Raw genomic sequence first — 19,957 nt, 5'->3', positions numbered from 1 at the left:
CCACTTTGCCAAATGGTTGGTCAATTATAGCTTATTCATCAGTAGTCGTAGCCCTTCCGCCTTCGTGTAAAGGACAATCTTCTCATAAAGGATGTAGTGCCTGAACTTTTTTGTCACAAAGACCATCGCAAGGCACAAATTTTCCATATAAGTATAATTAATTTCGGATACACCCAGCTTTCAACTAGCAAAAGCAATTGGGTGATGCCACTTCTCTTCCCACATCTGCGCTAAACAACAACTAATGCTATGCATAGTAGCTGTTGAAAAGATATAAAAAAATCTCAGCCCCTTTCGGTGCTTTCAGCACAGCTGCTCTTACGAGTTCCTGCTTTACATCCTCAAAAGCCACCTTACAAGGGTCACTCCACATAAACAAACAATTGAAGAATAACAGATTTGTCAATGGCAGCATTCTTTCTACCAAAGCGTTTATGAACCATCGATAATATCCAACTAATGATAGAAAGCTATGAACTCCGTTGGGGGTATGTGGCGAACTCATGGCGACTATAACTTTGATTTTTTCAGGATCTGTCACAATTCCTACCGAGCTAACTACATGGCCTAGCAGGAGTCCATAAGGTACGCCAAAAATGCACTTCTTCAGATTAAGAGCTATGAAAAATTGTATGCATCGCTCAAAACATTTTTGTAAAATAATCAACTGCCTATCTCTCACGGTGGCTACCCCTAAATCGTCAATAAATACCTTCAGCTCCTCAAGGGAAATGTCACCAAAGCTCTAATCAGTAGTTCATTCCCAAGAACTAGGCGCATTGCATAGATCAAATGCCATCATATGATACACAAAGGTCTCAAAGACTATTATGAACATTGTTTTAAGCTTATCCTCTTCTGCAATCACCATTTGATTATAGCCTGCAAAACAGTCTGTGAATGAATATATCTCCCTACCTGCCAATTGATCCAGAATCTGGTTGATAAAGGGCAGTGGGTAATAATCCTTAACTGTTTGCTTATTCAACTCTCAAAAGTCCACACATAGTCGAATTTGATTATTTTTCTTCTTCCTGATCACAACTAGTGAACACCATTCAGTGTGCTGCACAGGGAAGATCAAACCCGCTTTTTGTAATTTCTGTAACTCCTCGAATTGCCAATCCCACAACTCAAATGGCATACGCCTGACTTTCTATCACATAGAATGGCTTCTTTCCTTCAACTGAATTGTATGGACAGTGAGGCTGGGAGGAATGCCCCTAAGTTCATCGTAACTCTAAGTAAAAATATCGTGTAACTCTTGGATTAGAGTGACATAATCCTCCCGTTCCTCTACATTACGCATGGACCCTAGCTTTATCGGTCGCTCATCGTCTACCTAGCATACCAAGGTCTAGCTTGATAACATTTGCATCCCTTATTCTATCTTGAGCTCCTAATGGCTCGTTCAACATTACTTGATAGACATATTTGGTGGTGAATCCCTCTTTGGATTCGTCAGTCGAGGATGTCTCACTTTCAAACACATCTTCCATTGTCTCTAACTCTGTAGAAGACTTGGGAGCTCACTTTGAGGTGATTCAAGATATGCGTCGACTACCACACGTCTAGCACCTCTGCCAAATATCAATCTACCAGTGGGTATATCTACTTGACATTCTGCTTGCAAAATCCAAGGTCGACCAAGCAGTACTTGGTAACTCTGACACCCTGCAAATCGGATTAGCCTAAAGTCCAACAGGCATTCTACGTTGGCAACTATCACGTGGACTTTAGTAATGCAGCCCTTCAACTATCTCAAACTATCATTAGCCATTCTAAGGATTGTGGAGGCATCTTTCTAAATCGCAAGACCCAACCTCTCCATCAATTCAGAACTTGTAATATTAACTAAGGATCCTGTGTCGACGATAGCATTATCCACTAGAATCCCATCAACATAGGCTGCAACCCTTGGGCAGTGCTTTTTGCGTTCCTTTATCATCCTGCCTAGGGTTTCCATAGACAGGTTTTACATCATCTTTATCGCCTTCTCTATGTTTATGGCCTCTTGCTATGGCCCGTAGACTAGAAGCTTCAATGCCATTAACCTGCACAGCCTTGATGAGGCCCACCCCACTGCCGCCTGGCGATTCCTCAATAGTAGCTTTACCTCTTTGGAGTATTTTCTTCAGCCCATCGTCCTGTTGAAAATTGTTTCCTTGCGCACGATGATTAATAGACCCTAGTTTTGCCGACTACCTTGCTGGAGGGAACTAATCTTGCTCCAACAGGTGGCTACTAAATGACCGGACTTCCCACAAATTTCGCACTTGAATTTTGGGAAATTACGTGGATAATGTTGCCCACCACACCATTTGCAACTGAATCTAGAGGGTGCACCCTCCTCGAGACGTCGACTCCCTATCAGATTCTGTTGTTCCTTTAAGAAATTAACGTCAACGGCTATTTGCTGATATTGTTTAGAGATCATATCTGTGTAGTGCTTCATCATTTCCTTGACTTCGCTAAGGATATTTGACGAACTCGACTCATTTGCTGATATTGTTCAGAGATCATATCCGTGTAGTGCTTCATCATTTCCTTGACTTCGCTAAGAATATTTGACAAACTCGACTCATAGCCTTGATCATCTACCCATCGGTCCCTTGTTCGCACAATTTGATTAGGAATAGATTCCATTGGTTGCTCACCCACATGAACGATGTTAGGGTTCGTTGCTTGGCCTCCCACATTTTGAGGCATCTGACTAGCCATCGGCATAGTCACACTAGGCGGAGTTTGTTGAGATATCAAGCTCCACTCGTGATATGCCAGGGTGACCGTTGTGCATTTATGTCACCGACTTGTCAGTTGCAGATGCGGTTGGTACACCGCCCATGAATAATAGCTATATGATAGCTATCCTTATCTACTCTAGTTCGTGGCTCAGTTAGTATGCCACCTTAGTTAGTTGAGTTTGGTTTGAGACCCATATATAGGGTTCTTCTATTTCTATGTACTAGAGTTCTTTTGGCTTACACAACTAAGAAGAGAAAAACTGTTTTCAGCCTCCACCTTTGTGTGTATTCCCCCATTGTGCAAGCAAGAAAGCTACAAGTGAGACTCCTTCCTTCTCTCCCACAATCTTGACATGGTATCAGAGCCTTGTTCGTGGTAAGGAGCTCAAGAAAGCAAGCCAAGCTCACGGTGTTCTGGTAAGAGGAGCAGTGTTGCTTTCATTTTCTGTTTTGGGAGCAGATCTCTGCAGGTAGCACAGCCGGAAATTGAAAGAGTGCATTGTCTCAGGTTGAGACGCCCTTCGAAGGTTGAGACGACCCTGTTTTTTTTATTTGAGGCCATTTTGGGGCCTGTTTTGGAGGCGGAAGTTTTCTGCACGCACTCAGGAAAAGACCTTATTTTATGTTGTGCGACCACTGTTCTACAGGTCGGTGAAAAGTTACTGTAGAAATTGCATCGTATGCTTGTGCGCAGAGACATTGGGAGTTACAGAATCATCCTTGGTTCCTGTATATACAAAATCGTCACTAGGAAGTGACTGTGTGGTCAAATACCACTTTTGTCAGTATTGCAGATTTGCCCTTGTGAGGGTGAAGCTGTGTTTTTTGCAGTGACAGAATTTTTTGCAGTGTTCTGTAATGGCGTCTGATTCTCTCTCACAGATTGTAACTGAAAAGCTTGACAAGAACAACTTCCAAGCATGGAAGTTTAGAATGACGAATTTCCTTATGGGAAAAGGATATTGGGAATTTGTTGCAGGAAATGAAGAAGAACCAGTTCTTCCTAATGTTCCCAATCAGCAGCAAATGCAGGCATTCAAATCATGGCATGAGAGAGCCAGGAAAGTTATGTACTGGCTGTCTATCAGTATTTCCGACTCTATGATTGTGCATATTCAGGATGCAAGTACGCCAAAGAAGGCATGGGATACTTTGTCAAAAATGTATAGCACAAATATGCAAGCCAGGAAAATGCAGCTCAAGCAAGAGTTGCATAATGTGCAAAGAGAAAGTATGAGCATCAATGACTACCACATGAAGGTGAAGAAGATTGCAGATGCACTTGCTTCCATTGGGTCGCCAGTGGAAGATGATGATTTAGTTTCTGTGACTTTGAATGGTCTAGGAAAGGATTATGCACAGTTTCGGACATCCATTTCAGTTCATGAAAGATTTCCTGATTTTGAGGAGTTGATTGCTCTTCTAATTTCTGAGGAGCAAAGAAATGGTGGTGCATCTTCTTCAGGAGGAACTTCAAAAGAAACTGTCTTCTACTCAAATGCTGAAAGAGGTAGAGGCAGAGGTAGAGGAGGAAAATTTGGAGGCCGTGGTAGAAATCAGAATATGCAGCAAACTCAAGAAAACCAGTCCTATAGAGGAGGACGTGGTAACTCTAGAGGCAGGGGGAGCCAAAGAGGTCGTGGTGGATGGCAAAGAGGCCAAAATGCAAACAGCAATGTTGAATGCTACTACTGTGGTAAAATGGGTCATATGGCTAAAGATTGCTATAAAAAGCAGAATGACATCATGAATGGGAAATTGCAACAAGGGAATTATGCATCTTTTAGTAGACAGGGTGATGACAGAAATGAGCATTTGTTTATGGTGCAGCACATGAACAATTTTGTGACAAGTGCAGAAGAATGCAACGATGTATGGTATGTTGACTCAGGTGCATCAAACCACATGACAGGTCATGCAGAATGGATGGAGGATGCAAGGAAAATGGAAAAACCAGGATTTGTGGAGACTGGTGATGATACTGCACATCCTATTGTGCAGATTGGAAAAATTCCTTTGTCTATGCAGGATGGGGAAAAAAAATACATGTCCGATGTATTTCATGTCCCGAATATCACCAAGAATCTGGTTTTTGTCGGTCAAATGGTTGAGCAGGGCTTGCAGGTCAGATTTAGTCCTCATGGATGCTTTGTTGAGGATATGAAAAATAAAGGTCGCTTGATAGCAAAAGGAAAGAAGAAGGGCAGAATGTTTACGTTGGATGCAGACATGTCTGAATTGAGTGCAGCAATGTTTGCACATGGAACAGATATTGATATCTGGCATAAACGCATTGGTCATGTTAATGTACAGCGACTTAAATCAATGCAGGCCCAAAATATTGTTGCAGGATTGCCTAAATTCAAGGTTGCAGAAATGCATAAGGTATGTGAAGCCTGTCAGTTTGGAAAACAGGCAAGGAAACCATTTCCTAGACATGTTCAAGAGAGTAAGAAGCCATTGGAATTAATCCACTCTGATGTGTGGACTACTAAAGCTGCATCTCTTGGAGGTTGTCATTATTTTGTCACTTTTATTGATGACTATAGCAGAAAAGTTTGGGTGTATTTTATGAAAAAAAAAGTGAAGTTTTTGGGCATTTCAAAACTCTTAAAGCTATGGCTGAAAAAGAAACAGGTCTGCAAATAAAATGCCTAAGGTCAAATGGAGGAGGAGAGTACCTCTCAAATGAGTTTGCAAGGTTCCTGCAGGAGCATGGCATAAAGCAGCAATATTCATGCAGTCATACCCCACAACAAAATGGAGTTGCAGAAAGGAAAAATAGGCATATTGGAGAGGTATCTCATGCCATGCTCAATGAAAAAGACCTGCCAGATTTTTATTGGGCTAAAGCAGTTGCTACAGCAGTCTACATAATGAACAAGACTCCCACTGCAGCAATAAATGGGATGACTCCAGAGGAGAGGTATACTGGTAGGAAACCAGATATTTCTCATTTGAAAATCTTTGGTTGCATTGCCTATGTTCATGTGCTAGATGAGTTGAGATCCAAGTTGGATCCAAAAGCTGAGAAGTGCATCTTTATTGGTTACTCTCTGCAGCAAAAAGGGTATAGATGTTATAACCCTTCTACTCGTAAGTTTACAGTGAGCAGAGATGTTGTTTTTGATGAGATGAGTAGCTGGTATAAAATAGTAAATGTGATTGATGATGTAGATGCACAAAATGGTAATGCTGCACAGAATTCACAGTAGCAGTCACAAAATATTAGTGGACCTAGAGCGTCCTCTAGCAGTGGTTCACATTCTTCGCCATCGACAGGCAGATTGAGATCAGGAGAATCTTCTGAAGGCAGTGCAAATAGTGGTATGCAAGTATCACGAAAAGGAAAAGAGAAGGTTGATCAGTCCATGTTTGATGTGAATGCAGGTCACTCTTATGTGGATGGTGAATCCAGTGGCTCAGAACAGAGCATTGATGATGAGTTGGGTATTCCTTCTATTGTTACACCTAGAGTAAGGAAGACCAGGGATGTTTTGAGAGCACCTGGGAGTGAACCTACTTTGCGCAGGTCTACGAGAGCTAGGTATCCTGTGGATAGGCTAAAATATGATGGATTTACAACCATTCACTATGCATATATGGTCAAAGTAATACAGGAACCAGAACCCACTTCTTTTGAGCAAGCCATAGGAAAAGAAAAATGGGAGAAAGCCATGGATGAAGAAATGGATGCCTTGGAAGTAAATGCTACATGGGAATTGGTACATTTGCCTAAAGGTAAGAATGCAATTGGCTGTAAGTGGGTTTATAAGGTAAAGCACAATGCAGATGGTTCTGTGAACAGATACAAGGCAAGATTAGTAGTCAAGGGGTATGCACAAATATATGGCATTGACTATGAAGAAACATTCAATCCGGTTGCAAGGATGGCAACTGTAAGAGCAGTCATTGCTATGGCTGCATCAAAGGGATGGTCTTTACATCATATGGATGTAAAGAATGCCTTCTTGCATGGTGATTTGCAAGAAGAGGTCTATATGGAGCAGCCACCAGGTTATGTGCATGCTGTTCATCCTGAGTTTGTTTGCAGGTTGAAGAAAGCCTTGTATGGCTTGAAGCAAGCACCTAGAGCATGGTCTGACAAGATAGGACAGTATCTTGTCACTATTGGCTTTCAGATTTTCAAGGCAGATTTCTCACTTTATGTGAGAAAAACAGAGAAAGGTATTATGCTACTTGTCATTTATGTTGATGATTTGATTATGACAGGTGATAGTGATGAAGATATCCTTCATGTGAAAATGCTATTGAAGCAGAAGTTTGAGATGAAGGATTTGGGAGAGCTGCGTTATTTCTTGGGCATTGAGGTGATTAGATCACCAAGTGGGATACAGCTCTTGCAAAGGCAGTATGGATTGGACATGTTGTCCAAATATGGGATGACAGGCTGTAAGCCTATTTCAGTTCCTTTGGAGCAGAATGTGAAGCTGAGCGCAGATGCAGGTGAGCTTTTGGAAGACCCTACTATGTACAGACGCATAGTGGGAAGTTTGATTTATATGACTATTACCAGGCCAGATTTGAGCTATGCTGTTGGATTGGTAAGTCAATTTATGCATGCTCCAAGGAAACCGCATTTGGATGCGGCTAGACGCATACTCAGGTATGTGAAGTCCACATTGCAGTATGGACTATTTTATGAGATTGGGGTTCAGATACAGTTGCGTGGATACATTGATGCTGATTGGGCTGGTAGCATTTCCGATAGACAATCTACCAGTGGATATGTGTTCTCTTTTGGGAGTACTGCAGTTACTTGGAGCAGCAAGAAACAGCCTACAGTTGCCTTATCTAGCACAGAGGCTGAGTACAGGGGCGCAGCAATGGCTGCATGTGAGGTAGCTTGGTTGCATAAGCTACTTTATGATATGCGTCAGCCTACAAATGGGCCAGTTGTCATTTATTGTGACAACATGAGTAGTATACACTTGGCAAATAACCCAGTCTATCATGCTAGAACAAAGCACATTGAGGTGCATTATCACTATGTGCGGGAGAGGGTTTTACTAGGTCTTATTGATCTAGTTTATGTCAGCACAGAGGATCAGGTAGCTGACATATTTACGAAGGCATTGGGCATAGAGAAGTTGCGCAAGTTCAGAGACCTTCTTGGTGTGCAGGAATTGGGATTGAGCTCGAGGGGGAGTGTTGAGATATCGAGCTCCACTCGTGATATGCCAGGGTGACCGTTGTGCATTTATGTCACCGACTTGTCAGTTTTGCAGATGCGGTTGGTACACCGCCCATGAATAATAGCTACATGATAGCTATCCTTATCTACTCTAGTTCGTGGCTCAGTTAGTATGCCACCTTAGTTAGTTGAGTTTGGTTTGAGACCCATATATAGGTTTCTTCTATTTCTATGTACTAGAGTTCTTTTGGCTTACACAATTAAGAAGAGAAAAACTGTTTTCAGCCTCCACCTTTGTGTGTATTCCCCCATTGTGCAAGCAAGAAAGCTACAAGTGAGACTCCTTCCTTCTCTCCCACAATCTTGACAGAGTTGGCAATAAAGGCACATTTGGCACCATGTTCCCTCTCCCGTTAGGGTTGGCCATCCCTATCCCTTGGCTTCCACTGCCATTGATCAATTGCAAATTATTTCCCAACGCTAGACCCATAGTGGGATTGATTCGAGAAGCATAGGCTACTTGCAATTGGGATTCTATTTCTTGCGCTTGTCTAATGGTAGTGTCTATATCCACCAAGGTGACACTACTCAGTTGTACTTGGATGTTAAAATCAAGACCATGCAAGAAGTATTGTAACTAGGCAGTAGGTGGGATAGGGATAGAGGTATCCAATTTACAAAAAACATATTTTATCTTCTTGGCATACGCTTGTATATCTTCATGCGGTTCTTGGCGTGTCAAATTCAACATGCGTAGCCAATATTGGCCACCCCTCTCAGGGGCAAACTCCCTTTGGAAGGCTTCATAAAATAAATCCACTGTGTCCATGATACCATATAGTTGCCCTTCCCTTCAAGGTCATATTAAAGAACATCATTAGATGCCCTTCCTCTTGGATGCGGCAGTTAAACATCAGCTTTTGGAACTCCCTTATATGAAGCTCCTCATCCTCTTCCACTAACCCATTAAAAAAGGGTAGGGGGAAACCTAAGGCTGGTAAATCTGCCATTCCCACAGGGATTGCGATAGGTTGTGCCGTGGCAATGATCGGATTTGCTAATGGGATCGGGACAAGCAAAGTTGTCACACCACTCAAAGTGGGTAGATTAATTGGGAAGGGGGAAGTACTAGAACTACCACCTCCTAACGAGGCTAAGGGTACTAAGACCCCACCCTTAAATAGGTTCAGGAGGACTACTCCTTTTAGGAGAATAACGCCTATTGATTTCAGTCCTCCGTCTAGCCCTCTCGGCTCTCTCCTATTTTTGGAGTTCGGCTTGACGGATCTCTTTAAAGGATATCAACTAACAAGTAGTTCCCAAGAGACCCTAGATTCAAAAACCGCCACTTTGAGGTGGCTCCCGGCAGACGCACCACTGATGGGACCAAAAATGGGCCAGCACTGGCTATGGCACTAGTCGAACCTCATACATACAACAGACACCTCCACCACCACCAGGCCTCACAGGCCAAGAGAGTCTGTAATAACTAAATGCACACTAGATACATCTAATATTGTGTTTGTAGTTGGATAAGAGTCCAATGGCACCTTCCCCAAAACCCCTCAAAGGGGAGTATCCCACACATATTGGCAATAAGTGCCATGTATCACACACGAAAGGAGGCACCCCACCGGCTGATTGTTGTAGACCCACTACAGCTCTCCTACATCTTGGGGATTGGCCCCTCAATGTACTTCTTTTACATATAAACACATTTGCACAAGACTCCTCTCTTTGTCAGTGAGATCTAGGAGATACCATGTTTCCTCACTAATAATCTTCCCCAAGAAATGAACGGCTAACCTACGGCAAGGGAAATCTCACCCTCTCAAGCGTGGGTCAACTATAATTCAAACAATTGCTATGCATTTTTAGGAGTTGATACCACATGTATGATTAATGCAATAGTGAATGTCTCATCGCGTACAAATAGTTATGTTTTGAAATTAGCCTATGTGCTAGTACGCAAACAGTCTTTCCATGAATTTCAACTAATACGTATATGCTTCATTGCAAGAATCTAGCACCAACACAAACCTTGTGCTACTAGATCCCTTATTTCCAAATAGGCCATTTCATAAATGCTATGCATAGCAAAACTGATCAGAATTTGTATTGTTTCAGCCCTCAAACTGTTGCACAAAATCCTACTCTCCCTCATCGTTTAAGTTTTGCTTCGTTGCATAGGTGTATAGAAGTTGTTTTGTCATGATTTAGTTTAAATCACACATTGTAACAAAAAGATAGGAAAACTGAGGTCAAACCTCATGCTTTGCCCCACCATATATCCACAACCATTTATTATATTTTTTTCATATTTTTCTAAGGCATATTCCTATTTTTCTCTTTTTTTTTTATTTTTCAGAGCTATGGCTCTTGATTCTTAGAACAACAAAAATATAGATTTTATTAGCATTTTATCCTATATGAATTAGTTTATCCTACCCGAAAACACCAAAAACTCCATTTTCCTCATAAAAACCGTATATTACGGGTTTCTAAAAATTATTTCCAGCATTTTAACTTTATGTTTCCTAATTTTTTCATCATGCAAGCATAGAAAAAATAGTAAATAGGGTGTCTACCAATTTTCACTCCATAAGAACAACATTGGCTCAATCAAATATAAAAAACAAGCAATTTTCCTTTGTAAAATAGAATTACCGATGTTTTTCCTTCTTTGTGGGTTTTAAAATTTGATGCAGGACTACAAATCAGCCCTCATTCAAGGCTCAACCCAACTCTAAACAGCAAACTCTAGCCCTCCGCCAATCCGAGAGCGATCCGGTACCATGCCGGACAAGCGGTCTTGAATCGGTCTTCAATCCTCTTCATGGGCATAAACTACCTCTTAAGGGGAGAGAGAGGGAGGGGAGAGAAAGATTGTTTTTCTATCTCAGCAACCGAGCAGCCATTTCTAAATCCGAGACAAGTGATGGAGAGCGAAGTCAGTAGGAAGATCATGCATCAGATCAATTGGGGGGGTTGCTTTTAAGCTCTCCAACCTCCCTCCTCATCAAAACGACTCCATGGCATCTCCATCCCTACACACGGCCGAAAACCCCCCCCCCCCCCCCCCCCACGAAATCTTTTTTTTTTGGGCCCCCCCAAAGGGAGCCTCCAAAGGTTACATTTTTTGGCTAAAAGTCCATTTTCACTTGGCCACTTTGGCCTTGGTCTCCTGGGCACTCCCAATCAATCGTCTGGCCTCCGATTTGGCCCCACTGAAAAATCCTGGGCATTCGTCTTGAAGTCTCACAATGCCGGGCATCTCCCAAAGTCTTGTCTGACATGCCAAAAATTTATGAAAATTCCCCAATCGTCGCTCAATGGTTCTTTAAAGCACTTTTGGGCCATTGCTGCTTAAAATCATACTGATAGAAGATGCTGCCTCCTTCGAGAAATCTATTTTTTTCCTTGAAATTCAAAATTTTTGGTTATTTTTAAGCACTTCTCAGAGTCAAAAATCATTTGTCATATCATATGGAGTATAATGTTGTATCTTGGTTCATGTAAGCTCCACATGTTTGAAAATCAAAAAACCATTAATAAATAATACAATAAATAAAGAAAAACCAAAAAATTAAAAAAAATAGATTTTACACATGTAAAAATTACAAAAAATTATGAATATGTCTGTGACTGTATAGTGGGGCTAGGGCATAAGGTTTGGCCTCAATTTATCCCTATTCTTTATGTTATAGTACGTATTTATTGCTTTTTTATACAAAAAATACATAAAATTACTATTTACGCCTACCACCGCAAGCGAAATCACAAATGGTTGGGGGAAGGGATCGGGTTGCCTATGGATATGACCCATCTCCAAGTTCCACCACCACTTGCACAATGCACTACACGATAAGGCAAACACACCCCCTAGGTAGTGCACCTATTCTTCCTTTACAGGTATATTCTACAATTATGCAACTGGCCAACAACTCTAGAGGCCCTCTTTGATTAGTCAATATATCTTCAACAAGCATAGCAATCGCTGATCATATGTCACAAGCTTATCCTACATGACCAATTTTCCAAAAGCCCCAAATACCATTTCACAGACCACCCTCAACCTCTCCAATCCATACCATCCAATGCCATGAGACTAGCACTCAGCTTGGAGGGGGATAATGTTAACCCTCTAAACAACAAAAGGCCCAAACAAGTCTTAAGAAGAGGTATAAGAAGATAGCTCAATGGAAAAATAGGACCAAGAAGCTCGAAAAAAAAATTAAAATCAAGAACAGGACACACAAGAGATAAAGCGCATTTTAGTCCTTTGTAAAAGAGTGATAGGCTCCTTCCTTGTGCATCTTAAGATGACCATGCCCCATGAGCAGTTTCACACTTGAACTGCATCTAGTTTGTATCGAGTTTGTATACCATTTTGTTTTCTGATGGATGGATATTTAGCTTGGGGATGTTTTCTAATCTTGAAAAGATAAGAATGGAAGCTCTTAATAGCTCGAAGAAGCAAAAGAAGTAGCTGATGAAGACTCAAAGTGAAGACTGAAGCGAGAGTGACATTGATGAGATCTCAAGGGTCACTGTAGTGGCTCTAGTAACTCTTCATATCAAGCATACCTCTTGGGAGGTGTATCCACAATCAAGAGAGGATTATTGTGCATATTTCTTTTTTATTATCATGTACTATTGAGAGAGATAGTGTATGAGAGATAACCAATTTCTATGAAGAAACATTGTATCTACATGAGAGAGATTGGAAGAAAGACTTTGAAGACTATGAAGATGATAAAATAGGAATATTGTGTGATGAATTCCATTCAAAATTGAGTATTCATTTGTGTTCTTTTGTTTCTTTCATGGTTTTTATGAAGAATGTGTTGAAGTTTTTTCATGATAAATCCATGGGAGATTCACTATATAGTGTTATGTGAAGATTGGTTATTCTTAGTATCATTTTTCTTCTTATGGTTGACTAAAGTATGAAGAACATGCTTATTGGTGTAATAAGATAGATTTTCTTATAGTAGTTTCCCTATTTTCTTGGTGTTCCTCTTGGGGCTCCATGTGTTTGGTGTGCATCCAATCAACAAGCACCAATAGAGGCTGAAAATGAAAGCAATGGCACTATTGAAGAGGAAGAAAAAAAATGGAAGATTATAGAATTCTTGCTACTATTGAAGAATTGAATATCTTCATTTCCAAAGCCACTTTCTATAAGAAATATATTCCTCAATGGAGGAAACATGTCACTACCTTGATGCAAACTCTATGTGATAAACTGATTCCATTGTCTTTTGAAGCTACAGAAAGTTATATCACTACATACAACACTTTCCCACAAAACTGAAGAGCAAAACAAACAAAATGAGTATCAATGGAAGATTTGGCCTTCATTGAAGAATTTTTGAACATCATCAATTGGGAGATTATGAAGAAGCTTCAAGAGTTGTGGTCAATGAAGGTTCACAAGAATTTAAAAAAAAAGAGTTGGACTTATTTGTGGATGCACAACAACAAGATATGTAGGATGCCTAGTGTACTATCAACCTTCTGTTTATCCAATTGGCAACCCACTGGAAGCTACTAGATAGAGTATTCTTCACAACTTATGCTATTGAAACCCTTTGAAGTTGGTGCTATCAGGACAATGGCACTATGGCGATTCTCAAAAGAATAAATTTTAATACCTTTAAAACTAAATGTCTTCCCCTCTGTAGTGGCATAAAAGTGGAATTCAAAGACATTGAAATGAAGGAAGTAGATAAAATTTTGGTTAGAGAGTCCTCAAGAGCCTAAGTCCCCTCTTATCCCCTTTTATTGAAGCACAAAAAAATTGGGTAGGGCTAGCTCCCTAATGAATGGCATGATAAAGAGGTAAGCAATAGAACAAATCTAGAGGTACATGAGAAGAGAGAAGGCAAAAATCAAAGCCAAGAATAAGCTAGCAGTAGAAGCTTCCTTTGATACCCTTACAGTACTCTTCACAAAATTTCCAATGGTTAACCAAGGTCCCTTTCCAAGCCAAATCTATCTTGGAAATTTTGATGATAGCCCAGCAAATATAGTCCCATCGACAATCTAGGAAAATACAATGTAGCCGAGTTCCTAGTAGTGTGTGTAGCCAACAATGCCAGAATCCTAAAGCATTGGTTGGTGATATTTCCCACCACTTTCAAAGGCACAATGTTTTAATGATATGAGAGACAAGCAGTAGGAACTTTTGGCATATGGGTTAACCCTGAAGGTGTTCTTTTTCACCAAATTCAGGTGTGAAGATTTTGAAGAGCAGATGTGAGAGTTCATAAACTTAAGTCACTTAAGTCAATCCTCTAGAGAACGGGTGGAAGTATATGTCTCTATAATGGAATCCGTACTGAAGAGATGGACCAACCATAACTTGGATGAAGACATCCAGAATGGAGTTTTTCTTAGAGACCTACTACCAAAATTTCGTAAGTTTATGAAGGTAAGAAGACTAGTCAATCTACAAGTTGCAGTAGAAGGTGCAAAACTATATGATGAAGTTGAAGCAAGGCTGTCTATGACCTCAGGGAGAGGAGTCCTATCTTCTCCAATGCTAGGAATAGTATACCCACAAAATGCAATCTCAGGGAGGATTGTTTCCTACCCCTACCCTCAGATGCAAATAGTGTCGTGGTATAGTGTACCAAATCTACAATGGCCACAAATAGCAATGTCTCAAATGATGGTTCAACCACAACAATAGTGGCCTCAAATAGTTCCTCCAATGGCAAATAAATAACAACTATTGAACCCTACCAACTAGAAATAACAACCAATAGTCCCAATGGAAGCTCTAAATCAGAATCAAAGCACAGGACCCTCTGGATTAACCCAACCACTCTATGTAGTGATTATAGAGATGCCCCAAAATCCTTCTCCAAGTACTCAAGGAGGAGAAAATCTGAAGGACTATTTGTCCAATTGAGTTGTAAGTAACAAGAAAGAGCTTATGGATATTATCATAAAGTAGTTGTAAACACTAAAAGTGAATACTTCTAGTGTATCAATACTGCACAAGTCGAAAGAGATGTGATATGATCAAATACATTGTGTAAAACGTACGTTGCGAATTTGAGGCCTTACATCTGCATAGGGCATTGCCATTGTAGGAAGGTCTTACCTATTTCCTTAAGCAATGGCATTGTCTAGTCCTTTACAGGTGGCCAAGTATGAAGACCAAATAGCAGAGTTGATAGCCCTACAAATGATAGCCAACTTTAAAGCTGTAGATATGAAAAAGGTTGAAAATCATACATATGTAATATCTCAAGATAATTTTTTGGAGGTTTGTGCTTCGAACAACCCTTGATTTAAGTTTTACTATTTTCCTAGATTTCAATGAGGTGAGGTTTGACTAGACTTCAGGCTCCTCCTGATAATGTGGCCTATTAGAGGAGTTCTTGGTGGAACACAGCTTATCAATCTACTCTATGCTATTGGATGAATCAAAGGAGAGTAAAATAACACTCATTTCTTTGATTTACCAATAGCAAAGTAGTAAGAGGCATCAGTTGAATGCATCAATAGTGATAAGAAGCACTCTTACCATCTCCCATTCTTGTACTCATAATGTAGGTTGATTTTTACGAGCTTAATATTGCCCATGGAATGAGAAGAACCTCCACATTTAAGCTCCACAATGAAGTAACAAATCTTTACAAGGGTTTTTCAATGATTAAAATCATTGTTAATAATGCCTACATTGACAAAATATGAGAATGAGTGAGTTTGAAGCTTCCTGGCTATGGTTGCTAGGAAACCCACAATTAGGGTTTGACAGAAATCTCTTCATGTAGATAGATATTTGAGGAGCACTTTTGTGGGAGTATAGCCCACTAGGGGGGCTATCAAAGCCCTAAGATGGCCGCTATTGATTCCTTAGTTGAGCACGCAACTATACGAATATGCACGCTGCCCCAAATTTGTGCATGCTTGCATTTTTTCACAATGTCATCCTGCTGCATGGCCAATATGGGGGTTTGTGGTGCTAGGGAGGATCGCCTGATGCTAAGGAAGATTTCTCTTGAAGAAATGGGAGGTTGATATGCCCTCTTTTTCTCACACAAGCTCCTCAAATGGAGATAGGTATTGGCTGGCTATGGAGGTTGAAAGTGCAAGATGAGAAAATGAAGCTTTTCTTGTGCACTTAGTTTGAGCGGAGGTTTAGGGAACCTAAAAGAATCAAAGATGGCTCTGATATCATGTGGCAAATCAGATTTGGAAGCATGAGAGAGTGTGCATAAGAGGGAGGGAGAGAGCTCAAGTACAAGAATAAGATATTGCTTAGTAAGTTGTTCAAAGGTACAACTAGTACACTCTCCTCAACTATAAGTGTGTACTTTAGGCAGTTTATATAGCCTTTGGAGAAGTTAGGGTTAGGGTTTCCCCTTGCTCCCCTATCCTCCAGTCCATTTACACCTAGCTAACCTTATCCTCTCCAGTATAAGGAGAGTTCACATGCTTACTTCTCAACAAAGCATTCATCACTCAGATTAAGAATCTGTGTGACTAGATGGCTAGCATTGGGATACAAAAGACTAGTGAGGAGCTAGCTTGGAGCTATCTTCAAATCTATCCACCAAATTTTGATGGATTGGTAACTGCCCTTAATACTTAGGTGAGACCTCAAGCTTTGACTTTTGAGGATTTTTGTGCACTATAAATGGAGAAGGAGTTGAGGCTGAAAGCCCAAGAAGGAAGCAACATTGGAGGTGATGCATTCTCCGCCAATGCAAAAGGCAAAGATCGCTCCTCCACCAAAAATGATAGTGACAAAAATAAGAAAGGTGGTAAGAAGAAATTTCAAGGAGAGTGTTTCTATTGCAAGAAGAAAGGATATGCAATTGCAGATTGTCATGTCAAGAAGATAGATGAAAGGAATGGTACCCTTAAAAGTAAGGGGGGGAAGGATATAGCTAGCACAAATGAACATCAAGCTTCTCCTTGAGCACATCGTGTTCATGAATCAATACTTTCACATTTTCAGAAACAAATGATTTTTGCAACACTGCACAAGGCCAAGAAATAACCTGAGACATCCTCCTAGCAATAGAAACCCATTGATCATGTATAACCTTGACCGATGCATTCTTCATCATGGTAGCATCAATCTATATAAACACTGATCTATCAAGATCTACATCCAAATCTAGTAACATATGAACCCTTTCATCAATATCTTGACTTTCTTGCATGGTATTAATGGTTACTTGGTCCAAACAACTACTTTTCTGCATCATGTCACCACTTTCCTATATTAGGTTAACTGTCCTACTCTACTGCCTACAATGGTTAACATGTTGCCTACAGCAGTGAATTTGTTGCCTGCGGTGGTGAAGCTACTACCTACAACAATACTTTATGTTCTACTACAATAACCATGTTTCATGCAATGGTGTTACTATCTATTGCATCAAGGTTGCAATTGCCTTCATCAAGATTGTAGTTTTTTGTAATAGGAATGGCATTTTTTTTTCCCATTCAAGACAAATAAATACTACTACCAGCACTAAAATATCACCAACATAAGTGCAATAAGATATTGTCAAAGTTTGAGAACTATTTATCTCATAAAACTCACAAACAACCATAATATCCATAGAATTCCGCACTACTGTTACTTCAAGTACTGCAATAGTGACCTACATAAAATTGATTCCAACTACTTGGTGATAAACTTGTGAATCCTTCTGTGGCTCATCATGATCAACTTGAATTATTATTTGGATCCAAAATCCATCAATTTCAAGTTTAACAATGTCTTCTTGCATTATAGCCAGGATGAAAGTATATGCAACAACTAGTGGCAGGTGATGAGCCATAGTTCTATAATACAACCATTTCAATGAAATATGCCATGGCTAAGAACTCATCATATACAATGACATCTATAACATATCATAGAGAATGAATATATAGAACCATAACAAAAGAAGTAGATTACCACTCCAACTGCAAAGAATAATTGCATTAACTTGAAAAGATATCGATGATGCTCTAACATTTTCATCATAAATGTATGGCAATGTACCACCCAATTTGGATCTTGAATAAGACATTGCATTTTGAAAGAAATATGTAAGATAATCCATAGCAACTTATATCTACTTGATTTTCAAGTACTTGGAATTAGTAATCATCATGTGGTTGTTGTATTGTTGTAGCAATTCTTCTGGCTGTTTTTCAGCTTGTTGTAGGAAGTTTGGCTGCTGCTGAAGGAATTTTGGTTGCTGCTACAAGAAGTGAAGATACTATTCCAGGAATTCAAAATTCAACACTAGAAATTGCTGAAATTTGGATTTATGTAGATCATTCTAAATCTTTTTTGATACAAAAAATGCTAACATACTCTTGTTACAAGCATCCACTTCATACAATATGCTCTTTCATTATTAAAAACCAATCAACATAAATAACATCGACTATTCCTACTGCAATATGAATTGCATAGATGTCCACTATAGGTACTTGCATACTTCCAAACACTACTAAAACTTCAATGATAGATTGATCAAAGTCCTCAAAGACTTCAAAAATAGCAGTTTGAATTGAAACATCAACAATATGATCATTCAATGCATAGAGATCCACAAGAATAACATATTGACTTGAATCAGGAGAAAATATCAACTATGTAAGCAAATTAGCAATTTCATTATCCTTTTGTAGACAACTTCCTCAAGAGCATTAATGACTTAGAAACAATGAGAAACTTGGAAATCCATTACATTCCTAAGTTGAGAAACCTCTTGTTGTAGTAATGTTTTCTCCTCTTGAAGCCTATTAATAACATACAAAGCTTCAATTGATGCAACATTGGCCGCATTTCTCTCCTTTTCAAGCTCAACAGAAAACCAATGAATCATCTCAGTTGGAGATTGAGTCATAGAGTATACCTCATACAGAAATTTAGAAAAACCATACAAACTGACTACATTCTATAATTCTTCATATTCAACCAACTCTTGCAAAGAAAATGTAGTGCAAATCTTGCAATCTTGCTCTTCTTGCAAAGGAATTATAGAGCTAATCTTGCAGTTCTGCAATTCCTAAGTAGAACACTAACTTATTCTTCAGATGCAATGACCTAAAATATTATCTTGCATATTGTAAACATGGGTATCTTGAATAAACACATCCAAAGATTATGCATTTTGCACTACAAGAGTAGTGACACTTCAAGTTCTTGCAAAGTTCCTTCATTGAAATCCAACTTAATAGCTGCATTATCTTCCTTAACATCAATAAGAGAACCAATAAAATCATCCACAATGATATCCTCATTGCAAAAACCATAATCCTCAAACTTTTCATCCATAATAGCATCATCTTCTTGAATATATAACTAATCATCTTGATCACCAATCTAATCATCTTCATTGTTCTTCATAACTATTGGCTTGTTTTTTTCTTGATGAAAGCTAACTGGAGATTGATTCTAGCAATTTAAAAAATACCAAAATATGGAAAATACCTTGATATTATTTATGCAAAGTGTGTGGTGATCCACTCTCTTGTTATTAGCAAGTTGCTATGTTGGATTTGGGGCACTCAAGGATTCTTGGCTTATTTGGCTCTTGTCCTCTCTCGCTACCTTTACCTCAATCTTTGGCAAGACCATGGGTAAAGAGCACCAATCATCATCATCATCACTTGAACTTGAATTGGAGTCTAAATCAGAATCCAAAACATATGTATATCTTTCCTTGAGCTTTTCAACTACTCTAAGCAATCTCCCAATATGCTTAACACTTGAACGAGACCTAACTTTCTTGCCTTCATGATCATCATGCCATTCATAAGCATCATGAAGAATATCCTCAAAACAATCCAACTTCTCCCATGCTTTATCATCTTCAAACTTGAATTCTTCTTTGCTTTTTCTGATGAAGACCTCTTGCAAATACCATCAAACTCATTGCATAAATCAAACATGCAGAAATACTTACAAGATTATCATTATTCACAAGACCCATGAACATAAGAATAATGCTTTGAAGTATGTGCAGACTCAAAGCAAACTTTGCACTGCTTTTTCTTCTCCTTTGATTTCCCATTGCAATTA

Source organism: Lygodium microphyllum, chromosome 28 (assembly GCF_053477565.2).
Source record: "Lygodium microphyllum isolate KBCC chromosome 28, Lygodium_microphyllum_v1.1.10, whole genome shotgun sequence".
Lineage (NCBI taxonomy): Eukaryota > Viridiplantae > Streptophyta > Polypodiopsida > Schizaeales > Lygodiaceae > Lygodium > Lygodium microphyllum.
The sequence above is the reverse complement of the archived record's forward strand: the minus strand, read 5'-3'. Positions refer to the sequence as shown.